Source organism: Lissotriton vulgaris, chromosome 1_1 (genome assembly GCF_964263255.1).
Source record: "Lissotriton vulgaris chromosome 1_1, aLisVul1.2, whole genome shotgun sequence".
Taxonomy (NCBI): Eukaryota; Metazoa; Chordata; class Amphibia; order Caudata; family Salamandridae; genus Lissotriton; species Lissotriton vulgaris.
In genome coordinates, this window is record NC_141685.1 from 606380418 (window position 1) to 606397097 (window position 16680).

The window sequence follows — 16680 nt, forward strand, 5'->3', positions numbered from 1 at the left end:
AAAAATGAAAGGCATAACAATTTAACTCCGGGCTTAATGCAGATAGTGACCGGGCTGTATTTAAAGGTTAAAACGGGCTATAACCTTACTTTAAACTAGGAAGACGCATCCAGAGATACTGAAGAGGTTGCGTGGAGAGCCTCTTCTCCTGGCGTCAGTGTACAATCAGACGTGAGAGGCACGTAGCTGATTCTCACGTTTTCTAAAAATGGATGAAAAACGATTTAAATCTCTGTCTAAAACTCAACAGAAAGATTGTACTGCTGTGAGCGGAATGCGTCAATATACCTTAGATCGAGTGTAGAAGTCTCTCCATAGACTGCTGTTCAGTCAGTCGGGACGTCAGTATCACCGCGGAACTCCGGTGTGGATGCCGGAAGTACAAAGGCCACTTATGATTGGGCTGCGGCGCACACGTGGGCTATCATGTGATCGCTTGGCTTACTGAGAGCGTAACTAAGCCACACTGCCTTAAAGTGCCCGCAACACTCGGATGTATCAAAAACCAGAATGTGGGAATTCTGGGACATGTAGTGGAGAGGTGGAAGCGTAGGGCCCCATTGAACCGTTCACATAGTGGAGCGGGCCCGAGTGTCTTTAGAAAACCCTCGCAATCTTATAAAGTTCATTCAGACCATTTGTAGCTGTGTTAAATTTCATGATCAAATGAGCCTCACGCTGACTCAATCTTGCTTCAATATCCCCACCTCTGGCATCAGTCTCTACTTTGGCCAAGACAGTCCATTTGAAATCTGCTTCTGTGTGCCCTTTACTCGTCCAGTGGTTCACCAGCGGTGCATTGGCCACATTTCTCCGTACCCTGGATTTATGTTGAGTTACCCGTTGTCTGATTTCTTGTGTAGTTTTACCTACATATAGTTTGGGACAGGAACACAGAATTCCATAAACAATGTTCTATGTTGTACAGTTGGTAAACGTTGAGTGCTTCCAGAAAATAACAGTGTGCGAAAAAACATCTCCTTCCATTGTCTGGTCGCAGCAGGAACAGGTACCACATCTGTGATGACCTTGGACTGGTTGTAGACCCAGTAGACTTCGTAGGGTTCCTTCCTCTTTTTTGGGTAATGCTGCACGAGTCACAAAATTGGCAATACTTTTCTCTTTCTTGAAAGTAAAGAGGGGTGGTTTTTGTAGACTGGTGTCAAGATTTTTGATCAGATGCCAGTTTTGATGAATGATCCTTTTTAGTTGATTTGCATTTGGGCAAAATGTCGTCACACAGACAATTCTCTCTAGTGGTTGCTTGGCTCTTTTTTCCAACAAGGCTTCACGAGGCATCCGCCATGCTCAACATAATACATGTTTCAACAATTTCTTCGGGTAACCCCGGTCCAGCAGGCGTTCTGAAAGATTTTGTGCATTTTGAAAGTATTCGTCTTTAAATGTACAATTACGCCTAATTCTTAGGAATTGGCCATAAGGCAAATTCTGGCGGAGGTTACGGGGATGGTTGCTTGTGTAATGCAACGCTTTGTTGCGGTCCGTTTATTTTCTGAAAAGTGTTGTCGCCAATGACCCTTCTGATGCGTAAACTTTTACATCCAAGAAGGTGATTTGATGAGTTGAAAACTCCAGAGTGAACTTGATGTCTTTTGTACGTCTATTAAGCCAATTGAAGAACTCCATCAGATCTTCCTCTGATCCCTTCCACACAAAAAACGCATCCTCAACGTACCGCATCCAATGGGTGATGCATGCAGAAAAGGGATTATTGTTGAAAATGAATTTGTCCTCAAACAGTCCCATAAATAGGACTGCCAATTCTAGCGCAAAAGGGCAGCCCATCACCACCCCTTTGATCTGATAGAAAAACTCAGTCCCAAAAGAGAAATAGTTTTTTGAAGTGCAAACTTCGTTTACTCGATGATAAAATTGGTGGGGACCCTTACAGGTTGTTCTCTAGTATCTAAAAAATAAGAAAGGGTGCCCAATGCTTCTTCCTGCCGGATCTGGGTATAAAGCACCACCACGTCCATTGTTACCAGCAACTGCTTTGCTGGATCAAATTCAATATTAGCCAGTTGTTGATGAAAGCCGTGGTGTCTTGCAAGTGTGCTGGAGCCTCTGCAATTAATGGCTTTAAGAATAAATCGATATATTTTGACACTGGTTCGAGGAGGGAATCACAGCCGGAGACTATGGGTCTTCCAGGAGGGTTTGTCTCACTTTTGTGGACCTTGGGAAGAGCATAAAAAACTGGAATCCGAGGGTTTTTATTTTGGAGAAAAAGTAGCTCCTTGGGTCCCAGGAAGCCTTGCTCGAAACCCTTTTGTAACAAGTTGAACAGCTGACCCTGGAGTTCTACTGTCGGGTCTTTTAAGATCTTTCTGTAACATTCTGTGTCCCCTAATTGCCTCATCACTTCATTTTTGTATTTTTCAATACCCCATAAGACTATTGCGCCTCCCTTGTCCGCTTGTTTGATGACTAGCGATGGATCATTTTTGAAGAAAAGATGGCATCCTTCTGTTCCTTTAAACTACGAGTCCCAGACAGCCCTTGATGGTATCCATCGTCGACAGCCCAAACTACTGCTGGACTAAATTTCTTCTACACATCTCAGCTTCTATTGAGGTAATCTCATATCTAGGGGGTTGTCCCTCTTTGAGGATCCAAGCAGAGACTGACGAGAATGGACATAGGTGTAGTTACTAACCTTATGTTGTTGTTGTTTTTTCACAGAACATACGTCTCTTTTGAATTGACTGAAGCCACGATGTGGAATAAGGTAGGAGGCTTTAAGGTGTGGCCTGGCGCTTACCTTTTGATTCTTTGAATTTGTCCATAATTTTAAGGATCTTCCTTGTATCCTCTTTCAGGTTTTCTTCTGGTCCTGATGAGAACCGGACAAAGGGTCTGGTTTGAAACGCGTCGACTTCTTTTGTTGTGGCGTGCATTATAATCTAGTTGTATTTTCTAAATTTCCATCATAAAATCAGAATTAAAATTTGTACAGGCAGGTTGATATTGTAAATCATTTTCAGGTCTCTCAAACATCCCACGCTGGTAACAACGTTAAGATTGTTCCAATTTACCACGCAGGTCCCACTCTCTATTTCTATTTTTCATTTTGTTTTTTCACCACTGATCTTTGAGTCTGTTTCTGTGTGTGTGTATGCAAGTGTGAATTGTATCAGGTTTCGAGTCAGGTAACGAATGTGAAGGAGGGTGTTCATATTGAATTTTACTGCACTGTCATTTGTGTGTCCACATCTGTTCTTGTTACATTCAATGTTGCTGACGCACATATTTAAAACAATGTCTTGCATTTTGTCTTTCTTGAAAATTTTTAAATAAAAATTTCATTTGACGGATTCAATCCATTACAGGACTATAAATTTATGTTTCTAGTCCTCTGATTAAGGTTTTCAGTTCATTTGGTCTCAGTACTGGCACTTATTTGTTTTTTTTGGACTGTTTCCATGTGGCACAGGGTCAAGACTGATTTGTAAATGGCTGGGCCCAAACTGGGGTGGCGAAGTGAGCTAAAGAACGATGATGGATTCACCCAGATCTGTGACCAGGGATGAGTGTCTGAAAAGTTTCGGCACTCCATCCGACATCTCTGTGTGTTTGCTTTATACATTTATTATATACATATGTTCATTATTTCATGCTATGCAAATGTTAATTATGCATTGGTTATGCTTTAAATGTAGACTCACTCCTTCTCTAAAATCACCACTGTTTTGCTTTCACAGACAACAAGTTTAACTGCATGTATGTTTGGTATGGATATGACTACATATGTTGCCTTTTTAAATATAGAAAATACAAGTGTCAGGTTTGACTGTAAATTAGGCCAGTTTTGTACTACATAAGGGGTATTTTTGTAGTGAGTAGGCACTTTCTGTGATGTCACTGCATATGACATCACTGCAATTGCCAATTAAGCACCTCACTACATTTTGTAGGAATTAAGCCCTGCCTAAGTTAGAGAAGGGAATGTAATTCTGTAATCTAATGGTTATTACTCCCCTGAACAATGGGATAAAGGGCTTGCAATGGAGACAAAAGACATATTGATTAACATTGCACCTTGCATTGTTGGAGTGCTGCTTTTGGGCAGGCTCCCTAAACAATATGTAGAAATGCAGCAGATACATATTTGTATGTATCGTTCCATGAAAGGGAGCTCAACTTAGGTCTGTGACTGTGGCACTGTCTGGCCCAACGTGAAGCACAACGTTTGGATAGGGTAACCTGTGTGATAATTTTTTTTCATAAATTGACCCATGTGCAAAGTGCAATTTGTGCTAGTGCGTATTGAAAAAAAGGTTATATGACTCAGCCCCATAATTGCTACATTAATGACTAATTAACATGTTCAAAAAATCCAGAAATTGCTCCTTCAGTAATTAGAAGGCGAACTTCGCATTCAGCAAAGGATCGCCTTCAGTTGTTCCATGGGCCAGAGAGGGATGATTGCTATGACTGTGGCCAAGGATGTTGGAGCATGGGGGAGGGTAATAACGCCTACCAGTCGGCCAGTTCTTGCTGGTTGCAAAAGAGAGACCTCATCTCCATCTCCATATAAGTTCAAGATATCTTGCCAAAGAGGAGCTTAAAACACTACAGGTCCAAGGGAGTGGCCTCTTTGATCTTCAGCCACGTGACTCGGCTGACTGCAGACCTAACTGGTGTTTGCAGGGATACCAAGAATTTGGCTACTTTGCTGGTTTGTCCCCTTGATGTTGTAATGAGTTGAGGGTGGCCTGATCTGCTGATGATCCAGGGCCTTTCAGCCCTACCCTGGGTTGCCTGGGATTGATTATAGATAGCGGCTTAAAGTGAAAGCTGGTCAAGATACATATGACCAGTCAGGGGTTGTGCGATATGTGGTTACCTGGTGTTGTTTGCATTTGTAGAAATGTGTTTGTCATTTCTCAGCCCTCACCTAGTCATGGGTGGAACCTTTACAAATGAATGGTGGTATTTGCTATTGACCCTTGGTAGGGAACAGAAATTATTGGTGCCTGCCCTGCAGTGGATATAAATAAAAGATTATCTGCTGTCTGCATTGCACCCAGTGTTAGTGTCAGGTAACTGGTGGAGTTGATCTTCAATATTGAACTATTGTCATGGCTGTATCTTGGAAGAATGTATCATATATTTCAAGTATCACTTTCTGCAGAATCTGTGGGATGCCTTCCCTTGCTTTTCATATCACTGGAATCTATCACTGCCTTTCAATCCATGATTGAATTGTAATTAATTAAATAGCTATGTCTTGGTAGAACAAGCACCTGGGTGTTGAAAATAACATTCAGTAAACCAGCAGTTTACCAGGTCACCCCAACTTCCGGCACCGTGCCACTTACACCTATCATTTTGCAAGTATGTAACTCGTTTTTGGACACTCTGTCTGCAGCTCAATCGAGATGTACTTCTGCTCTGCCATGCACCACTACTAGTGCACCACGAGCTACTAACCAAATGTATTTCCTCTTTGGATTATCATTCAGTAAACCAGCAGGTTAGCAGGGCAGACCAATGTACTGTACCCTGCAGCGTACACCTGTAGTTTCTCAAGATTTGTAACTCCATTTGATTCCTGAACTCTTCCTCTGGATTACCTGCAGCTTGTTTCTGACATAGATCCCCCAAAAATAACTGATACCAAGTTGGAGCCATGAGGCCGCTATGCTTACAAAGTTAGGTACCCTCTAAAGCTAAGAAAAATGGCTTCCAAGAACTTAAAACACAGACTCCTCAAAGCTCATACAGAGAAACTCTTGTTTCTGACCCATACTTCTGTGTAAATAAAAGAGTTATTATAAGTGACGGTATCCTTTTTACGAAAACATGAGCGCAATGGACGGAATTCTTGTTCTCATTGCTCTTGTTCCCAACATCCAGAAAACCTCCTCATGGTCTAAGAATCTCGGTAGAACCTTCATCGGCTTACTGAGCAGAAGCAACCATTACCATTTACACAAATGTGGTTATCCTCATCCAATCAGATCGTAACCTTGACTTATTTGAGGAAATGTTCCCTCTCTTCAAAGTTCTGCAGCCAGGTCTGGAACTAACCCCTCTCAAGTCCTTCCTAACTTTGCGTGCTACGCTAACTCATTTACATAACCAGGTGGGTTCAAGCCCCCCTCTATCAATCTCCATAACAAAATGCATCCACATCCCACACCCAGAGTAGTTACTCCAGAACTACTTAGCCATGGAAATCATTACTTCTCCCCAACTTGACCTCTGATCTCCTCCATGCCCCAAACTATGACACTGCTGAATTCCGAACCCACTCTTCCACCCAGCAACATGTCCCGAGCACCACCTCTTACCCTGCTCTCGAGTCCCCACCACCCATCTTTGAAATTTCTTACCCTCCACTGGCTCCTCCTGGCCAACAATTCTCCTTTACTACAGGCATCAACACCATAACTCCTTTCTCCCTGCTCCAAGACATGACAACATGTTCCCACACCTCACTAGAATCCTGACTGGATGAGATTACACAAAACCTACAACAACTCAAGGCAGACTTAAAAAACCTTATCCACATAACCATAGAATCGACTAATAGATGGTGGCCAATTATGAATTTCAGAACTAATAGTTATATCCTTGGCCATCTCAGGAACCACCCCTCTATGCCTCCAACGCACCTCACTACCAACCTGATCTCACCTTCTTCGAACTCCCTGCATTTGAGATGGAGAACCCTAATTTCACTGCCTCCACAATGCTCTTTAGACTATTAGATCCACTACCTGACAAAGATGTCCAGTCCCCACTTCTATCTTATAACTCCTCACATTTTAACCCCTTTTGTGCTGATGACAGAACGGTTCCGTCATCAGCTACGGGTGTGCTGTGCTGATGACGGAACCGTTCCGCCATGACTCCACCCGCGCAAGGCGGAGTCAGCACAGGCGGAAAATACGCCCCGCACGCAAGGGGTTAATAACCTAGACAATCAGGGTAAAATCCAGCTCATTTCTGCAAACCCACACTGATATAATCAAAGTGTAGCCACAGAGCGGTAAACAAATACAACCTTAAGCGTGATACCCCTATGCAGACCTCCCCAACCAGCGCCACATCACATCTGAAATGCATGGTACTCAATTACAGATTGGCTGCAAGACATGCTGTGGATACTGCCGACCATATACTTGCAGACAACATTGACCTTCTTTGCTTAACTGAAACATGGCTAAAGTCTTCCTCTGCACCTTTCTCTGACATCAAGTCCCTCCTAGCTACACATCACCAGATCTGATAGACACATTATACCAGGTGGAGGTATTGCCTGCATGCACTGCAACAGCCTCTCAGTCAAACACCATCAATCACCTGTTCTATCCTCATGTGAATACCTATGCATTGATATTGCATGCAACAACAGACCACAATGCAAATTACTCAGAATGTAGCACCCGCCTGGAGATAACCTTTCTTTCACAGAAGAAATCATGGAAATCATTGCTACAAACTTGGGCCAGAATGGCACCCTAATCTTCTTCGGAGACTTCAACCTTCACTGGAATGACATGAATGACCCTATAGTTAACAGCTTTCTTGCTGATCTCGACCTGATACAATTCTACGACAGCCCCACACACAACAAGGGAGTTTGAGTTTGAGTTTGAGTTTAAAATATTTGTAAAGCGCACTTTCACCAGCGGTTTCTTAGATCTTTTCATCATGAAAGATAACTCTTCTCAACTGGAATCTATCCTCCCCTGTGACTGATCTGACGACCAGTGCATCACATTCTTCATTTTGGCATCCATAAGAACATATATTGCTCAGTTAATGAAAATCAAAATATGGAAAAGGAGCATGCATAATATTAACCTTAAGTAAAAACATCCTTCCGCCTCCTGGTGACATGTCAGATGTCCAAGATCTGACCAAGACTACACTAGCTCCATGAAGAACATTCTAGACTCGATCGCACCCTTACAGCTAAAAAGAATGTCTAACAAAGACTTTAAACCATGGTACAATGGAAGCCTTACTACCGAAAGACATAACCTGCGACTAGCAGAACTTAAGTGGAGATCCTCACCTTCACTTGAACACCTCAGGCATTTGATATCATTGAGGAACTCATATTACAAAAGCATTAGTAACTCAAAAGCAAATTTCTTCAGAACTCAACTAGACCAAGCTAGAAACCGACCCAAAAAACTGTTTGAGCTTGTTAAACTTCAGTCAGCTGGCCTACCCTACCCCATCTGGATCCAGTCTGCTACCAAACTGCAAAGAATTTGCCTTCTTCTTACTTAAGAAGATTGAAAATTTTAGATCTGAGTTGAAGAGGGCATTGGAGTACCATCCTCTCTCACCTCACTTTAGAACTTCCCCTTCCCCTTCTAGGTTTGCTGTACCCTCATGTCTACCGGAGCACATCCTCAAAAAGAACACTTTATGGAACTCTTTCAAAACCGTTAAGGAAAGCACCAATCTCAAAATTCTAGCAGATCTTAAACACTCAACCCACTTCAAAGACCCACTGCTGCCCAACTTCTTCAATGAGATCAAACTATTGATGCTCCCACTTTGGACCAAGATCGTTAATGGCTCTTTACTTCAAGGCATATTACCTGATTGTCTAATGTCTGGTCAAGTTGCCGCTATCCTAAAAAACCAACCACTGACCACAAGGACCTAAATAACTTCTGCCCCATCACCAACATTCCAATTCTAGCAAAGCTCCTTGAAGCATGTGTACACATCCAACTCTGTAACCACATTGATCAATTCTTTGTTCTTGGCTAATTCCAATCCTACTTCTGCCAGGGCACAGCTCCAAATCAGTACTGACACATATAGTGGACGATGCACTAAAAATGTTGAATAAAAATAAATCATCTTCCGTGACATATTTTCAGCATTTGATACGGTTAAGCATAACTTCCACTAGATTTGTTGGAACAGAGGCTGGGTCTCTCACTGACTGTCTTAAACTGGTTTTCCTTGTTTCTCCAAAACAGAAATCAAAACATCAAGGATAAACATTCACTGTCTAAGTCAGCGTCTGTAACCTTAGGGGTCTCACAGTTTTACTCCCTCTTACCCACTCTCTTTGACCTGTTCTTGGAATCGCTAATGCCAATTCTGAGCTCATCCAACATCCACCATCACATGACACCCAATTATACCTGAACGTCTTCTCACCCTGAGACATCAGGGCCCTCAATTTAACCCTACAAAAAACTGAAAATTGGCTGACATTCAAACACTTCAAATTAAACACAATCAAAACTGAATTTCTCCTAATTACCCCACTCAAACAGTCACCCATCATTCAAGAATGGATAAAGCAATTAATAGCCGTCAACTGCCTGATTCAGGTCACTGACTCATAAAGAACACTGGCAATAATCTTAACATGCAGAAGCACATTTGTGCTGCCACCAAAGGCACGAACCTACAATGAACTTCTTAAGAAAATACTTCCTACCCACGCCTCCAAGGACTTCAACTTCAACTCTGCTGTCCAAGCCCTAGTGATTCCCAGGTTGTAATATTGAAGCACAAATCTGGATGGTTTGCCCATTCCCAAAATGGCTCACTTAAGGGCCTCCATAAGCTCCTCTGCAAGGCTCATCACTGGATTGAAAAGAAACAACCACATCACCCCTGATTTGATTTGATTTGACCTCAACTAGATCCCCTACGAAGCATGAATTTGACTGAAAATTGCATGCATGACCCACAAAGCCCTGCACCTCAATACCCCAAGTTACCTTGCTCAGAAGCTTGGACATTCTAGTGGCTCCAGATCTTCTAGAAGCGCCAGCACTTACTGCTGAAATTACAGAGAATCTCTAGAAAGAAACCCTACAATAGAGCCTGCTCTGGCATTACCCTGAAAATGTGGAACTTATCCCCTTAAAACCAGACAAAATCATTCAACTGCATCTTTCAAGAAAAAAGTTCTACTACTACTCGTGATTACGTTTCTGCCCTACATTCTGGAAGTCTTCCCTTGGGCCTGAGTAAAATTGACAAGTAATGATAAATTACTTGTCAATTTTACTCAGGATTACTGCTTGCTTGTTATACTAATGTTCTTGATCTATCTGTTTTATCATTGAGGTGATCTCACCCTCATTGGGGATCTGCCATATCCTGTACTGTTTCTCAACTATTATAATATTGATATTATATGTCTCTGTTCTTTAACATGTGTAAAGCGATCTGATACCTTGCTCATACTATGTAAAACATTCAAATAAATAAATTATTGACCCCACATTTTACATCACTCATTACATGGTCAGTGACATCACTGATGACATCACTGATGACATCTTCCAGTGAGTGTGTTTCGTAAAAGTTTCTGAGAGTTAAAATTATATACCAAGCTACTGTATACGTTAAATTACTATTCTTTTTGTACTCCTAATGAGTGGTACTGTTTCTAATATGTTTCATCTAAGTGGCACTGTGACTGTCTGTATCAGTTTAGGAGTGAGTGTCTGAGTGGCTATATGGGTGTGTGAGTGGCTGTATGGGTGAATAACAGTGTTTGAGCAGCTGCAGGGTTGAGTGAGTGACTGTGTGACTGGCTGTATGGGTGGGTGAATGTGTATGTGTGTGAGAAACTGAAGCAGTTACTGTGGTGGCTGTGTGAGAGGCTCTTTTGGTGAGTGACTAGGTGTGTAAGTTGATGTATGAGTTAGAGAGTGGCTGCTTGACTGGGTGCATGGATATGTGAGTGGGTGTGTGAGTGGCTATTTTGCATAGTGAGTATTTGTTTGAGCGGTTGTATAGATGAGTGAGTGATTATACTGATGTGTGAATGGGTATGTACGTGGATTTGTGGCTGAGTAAATGGATGTGTGGGTGGCAGTATGGGTGAGTGAGTAGCTCGGTTAATAGCTATATGGGTGAGTGAATGCTTGTATGAGTGGCTATGTGGATGTGTGAATGCATATATGAGTGGATGTATGGGTCTGTGAGTGGGCGGTGCGTGGTTTTGTGGTTATGTGAGTAGATGTATGGTTCAGTTAGTAGCTGTGTAAGTAGCTATATGAGTGAGTGAGTGGTTGTGTGAGTGGCTGTATTAGTGGTGAGTATATGTGTCAGTAGTTTTATGGGTCTGTGAATGGGTGTGTGAGTGGCTGTGTGGGTGTGTAAGTGGGTGTATGAGAGGTTGTATGGGGTGTGATTGGGTGTGTGAGTGATTCTGTGGATGATATCATCAGTGATGTAATTTGAGATGTCATCAATGTTGGAATCAGTGATGTCACTGACCATGTCATGAGTAATTTAAGATGTGATAATAGGTGCACTACGGGGGCATACGTTATAGTTAACTCAAGTAACTATGACTGCTGAATTTCACTGGTATTGTATGAGGGAAATATGAGCCTAACTATAACGCCCCTGTAAACTTAGTTTTTTTCAGTGAATTTCTAAGGTTTTTTAAATTCTATTTCTTAAGTATAATTTTCTGTATTCTTTGTTTTTTTCACTGACTTTCCAAGTTTTTAAAAGTCTATTTCCTATCAATAGCGTCCCTGTAACCTTTGTTTTTCTTTTATGAATTATAATGTTTTTAAAATGGTATTTCCTAACTGTAAAAATGTATCCGTTGAGGGTGTGTGTGTGAGTGTCTGCATAGGTAGGTGAATGTGTGTGTGACTTGCTATATGGGTCTCTGAGAAGGTTTGTGGGTATGTGAGTTGGTGTGTGAGAGACTGTATGGGTGTGTACATGGCTGTGTAAGTGGGTGGAGGAGTGCCTGTGTAGATCTGTGAGTGTGTGCATGAGTATCCAGTGGGTCTGTGACTGCATGTGTGAGTGTCTGATTGGGTTTGTGAGTGTGTGCATAAGTGTCTGAGTGGGTCTGTGAGTTGGTGCATAAGTCTCTGACTGGGTCTGAGATTGGGTGCATGAGTGTCTTTGAAAGTTTGTAAGTAGATGGATAAGTCTCTGAGTAGGTGAGTGAAGTGGTGAGTGATTGTCTGGGTGGGTCTGTGAGTGGGTGGGCGAGTGTCAGAATGGGTCAGTCAGTAGTTGTGTTAGTCTCTGAGTGGATCTGTGAACAGGCGCATGAGTCTCTGAGTGAGTCTGTGAATAGCAACATGTGTGTCTGTGGGTTTGTGAGTGGGTGGATGAGTGTCTGTGTGGGCCTGTGAGAGCATTCAAGTGTCTCTGTGTGGATCTATGAGTTGGTGCATGAATGTGTGAGTAGATCTATGAGTGGGTGCATGTCTCTGAGGGCCTGTGAGTGTGTGTGTGGGCCTCTGAGTTCAATCAATCAATCAATCAATCAATCAATCAATCGCTGCATTTCTAAAGCGCGCTACATACCCGTGAGGGTTTCAAGGTGCTGGGGGGGTCCTACTGATCGAAGAGCCAGGTATTGAGAAGTCTTCTGAAGGCCAGCAGGTCCTGAGTCTGTCGTAGGCTGGTAGGGAGAGTATTCCCGGTCTTGGCGGTGAGGGAGGAGAATGATCTGCTGCCGGCGGTGGCTTTCCGGATACGAGGAACTGTGGCGAGGGCAAGATTGGCTGAGCGGAGGCTTCGGGTGGGGGTGTGCAAGCTGAGTCGGTTGTTGAGGTATGTAGGTCCGGTGTTGTGTAGTGCTTTGTGTATGTGGATGAGGAGTTTGAAGGTGAACCTCTTGTTGACAGGGAGCCAGTGCAGGCCTCTCAGGTGGGGTGTGATGTGGCTGCGTCGGGGGACGTCGAAGATCAGTAGTGCCGAGGCGTTCTGGATTCGCTGTAGTCGTCTCAGGAGCTTGGTTGTTGTTCCTGAGTAGATGGTGTTCCCGTAGTCAAGTCTGCTGGTGATGGGGGCCTAGTGACGGTTTTTCTCGTGTCGGGGGGGATCCATTTGAAGATCCTGCGGAGCATTCGGAGGTGTTGAAGCAGGACGCGGAGACGACATTGACTTGCCTAGTCATGGAGAGGGTGGAGTTGAGGATGACCCCCAGGTTGCGTGCGTGGTCTGTGGGTTCCGGGGCTGAGCCTAGCGATGTGGGTCACCAAGAGTCGTCCCAGGCTGATGGGGTGGGTCCGAGAATGAGGACCTCTGTCTTGTTTGAATTGAGCTTCAGTTTGCTGTCCTTCATCCAGTCGGCTACAGCCTTCATTCCTCTGTGGAGGTTGGCTTCGGCAGAGTGGGGGTCTTCGGTGAGGAATATGATCAGCTGAGTGTTGTCGGCGAGGAGATGATGTTGAGGTTATGTTGTCGTGAGTCGTGGGCGAGCGGTGCCATGTAGATATTGAAAAGCGTTGGGCTGAGGGAGGATCCCTGTCGGACGTCGCAGATGATCTCAGTGGTTTTTGAGCGGAAGGGTGGGAGGCTGATGCTCTGGTTGGTAGGTGAGTGGGTACATGAGTGTGTTTGGGTGTGTGAGTGTATGTGTGAGTGGCTATATGGGTGAATAACAGGGTGTGAGTAGCTGTTTGGTTGAGTGAGTGACTGTATGAGTGGCTTTATGAGTAGGTGAGTATGTTTGTGAGTGGCTAAATCAGTGACTGTGGTGGCTGTGTGAGCGGCTCTATTGGTGAGTGACTAGGTGTGTAAATAGATGTATGGGTAAAAGAGTGGCTGTTTGACTGGGTGCATGGATAAGTGAGTGGGTGTGTGAGTGGCTATTTTGCACAGTAAGTATTTGTGCGAGTGGCTGTATAGATGAGTGAATGGGCATGTGAGTGATTGTATTGTTGTGCGATTGGGTGTGTACCTGGATTTGTGGCTGAGTAAATGGATGTGTGAGTGTATGTATGAGTGACTGAGTAGCTCTGTTGATAGCTGTATGGGTAAATGGGTGGCTGTGTGAGTGGCTGTATGGGTGAGTGAATGGTAGTGTGAGTGATTGTGTGGGCATGTGAATGCATGTATGAGTAGTTGTATGGGTGTGTGAGTGGCTGTATGGGTCTGTGAGTGGGTATGTGGGTGGTTTTGTGGTTGTGGAAGTGGTTGTATGGTTCTGTGAGTAGCTGTGTGAGTGTCTATATGGGTGAGTGAGTGGTTGTGTGAGTGGCTGTATGAGTTTGTGATTATGTGTGTCAGTACTTATATGGGCCTGTGAATGGTAGGCGAGTGGCTATGTGTGTGTTAGAGGTTGTGTGGTATGTGAGTGTGTGTGAGTGAGTCTGTGGATGATATCATCAGTGATGTAATTTGAGATGTCATCAATGATGGCATCAGTGATGTCACTGACCATGTCCTGAGTGATGTGATATGTGATAAGAGGTGCTCTATGGGGCATACATTTTATTTAGCTCAGGTAACTATGACTGCTGAATTTCACTGGTTTTGTATGAGGAAAATCTGTGCCTAACTATAACGTCCCTGTAAACTTAGTTTTTTCAGTGAATTTATAAGGTTTTTTTAATTCTATTTCCTAAGTATAACGTTCTGTAACCTTTGTTTTTTTTCCGTGATTTTCTATGTTTTCAAAATTCTATTTCCTAACTATAGCATGAGTGTTTGAGTGGGTCTTTGACTAGGTTCATACGTGTCTAAGTGTGTCTGTGAGTTGGTGCATAAGTCTCTGACTGGGTCTGTGATTGGGTGCATGTGTGTCTTTGAAGGTCTGTGAGTGGATGGATGAGTCTCTGAGTAGGTGGATGAGTGATTGTCTGAGTGGGTCTGTGAGTGGTTGTGTGAGTCTCTGAGTGGGTCAGTTAGTGAGTATTTGAGTGAGTCTGTGAATGGGAACATGAGTGTCTGAGTGGGTTTGTGAGTGGGTGGATACGTGTCTGTGTGGGTCTGTGAGAGAATTCAAGAGTCTCTGAGTGGGATTATGAGTGGGTTCATGAGTGTCTGAGTCGATCTGCAAGTGGGTGCATGTCTCAGTGCGTCTGTGAGTGGATGTGTTGCCCTCTGAGTGGGTGCATAAGTGTGTGAGTCTTTGAATGGATCTGTGATAGTGTGTGTGAGTGGATCTGTGAATGGGTGAATGAGTGCTTGAAAGGATCTGTGAGTGGGTGCATGAGTGCCTGAGTATGTCTGTCGGTGGGTGTGTGAGCCTCTGCATTGGTCTGTAATTGGGTGCAGTGCTTGAGTGTGTGAGTGGGTCTGTGAGTTGGTATGTGAGCATATGATTGGGTCAATCAGTGGGTGCATGGTAAAAAAAGTAGGTGACACATGGAGCAGGTCCTCATGCCGTCTGCTCCTGTGAAGGACCTCCTGTCCAGCTTACCTGCAGTCCACTACCCACTTCTGCCTTTGGTTTTGTGCCTCCTCTGCTCATTTTCTACTTGTGTTTCTGCAACTTCTCTCCTTGCTTCTGCCCTCTATGTTGCCTCTTTCTGCTCATTCTAACCATTATTTTGCCTCTTTTTGCTTGCTCCTACCCTTTATTTTGCCTCTTTCTGCTAGTTTCTGACCTTTATTCTCACTCTTTCTATTCATTTCTCACCTTTATCTTGCCTCCTTCTGCTCCCTGCTGACCTTTATTCTGCCTTTTTCTGCTGGTTTCTGACCTTTATTCTGCCTTTTTCTGATCATTTCTCACCTTTAATTTGCCTCTTTTCCCTTGTGACCGCAGAGGGAACCTGAAGGCCACTGCCGAGCCAACCAGCTTCCCGCCTCCTGCAGGAGCCAGCATTGTTGCTACATGGAGGGGGCCGCTGGAAAGCTCTCTCAGTGCAGGAGCAATTGTTTCATCTCTTTCCCTACCTGCATGTCAGTGAGCAGGGAAAGAGATGGAACCTCTGCTTCCAGCAGGCAGTTGCACTTTCAAATCTCCCGCCCGCAGAAACCGGATTGTTTGCTTTTTCTTGCCAGTAGCTTTCACAGCTCCCAACACCCAAAAGCAAACAGCTATGTCCGAGGAGAGCACCCGGGACATAGCAGGAGCCAGACCTGGGGAGTGGCAGGCCCACGGGCCATGTGTGGCTCCAGTGGTGGGGCCACGTGGCACCCTCCTTCTATTTGCATGGGCCACCCTGGGGAGATGATGTTCCCCAGGGCCAATGGGCTCCGCATGTCCCCGAAACATGTTAACATAAGTGCCAGGGAGGCAGTGGTCCCCATGGCCTGGTGGGGTCCACGTGGCCCCCACACAGTATTTTGGGAGTAAAGCGGGGGTGATGGTCCCTGGGGCTTATTTGAGACCCTGGAGGGGGTTCTGCATTGGCCCCCCTACCATATTAATAGGAAACCCACAGAGGTGATGATCACAGGGACCTAAAGAGCTTCAGGAGGGGAGCCCTACTCTTTTTTTTAGAAACTGCCCCTGGCCCACCCAGGGGCAATTTACAAAACAAGCTCAGACGCCCACGCTTGTTATTTTTTTTTTAGTGGGACTCCGCTGAAGCCGTGTCCCGAAATGGCTGCCAATACTTCCTGGTTGAAGTATTGGAAATCAATCAGAGCTTTGAATTTCCCCGCACAACCTTGTCATTATTTGCCAATTATCTGCAATCGTAGCTATTCAAATTTAGATTTATTTTAATTTCTCAAAAACTACTCAACAGATTTACTCCAAATAACAAAAAACACAATCTATGTACCAAATGCTAGCTTTCTGCCTAATTTGGTGTAATTACATTCAGCAGATTGGGCTATAGCCTGTTCAAATCTCCTACTGGAATTAACATGGGAAATCCACTGTTTTGACTTCCCCTTTTTCTTGCCCCCACTTGAAGGATCACCCTGCATTTTCTGTAATCCGTCACAATTTTGGGGGGAAACGTTTTTGGGGAAAAGTTTGTGAAGATTCGT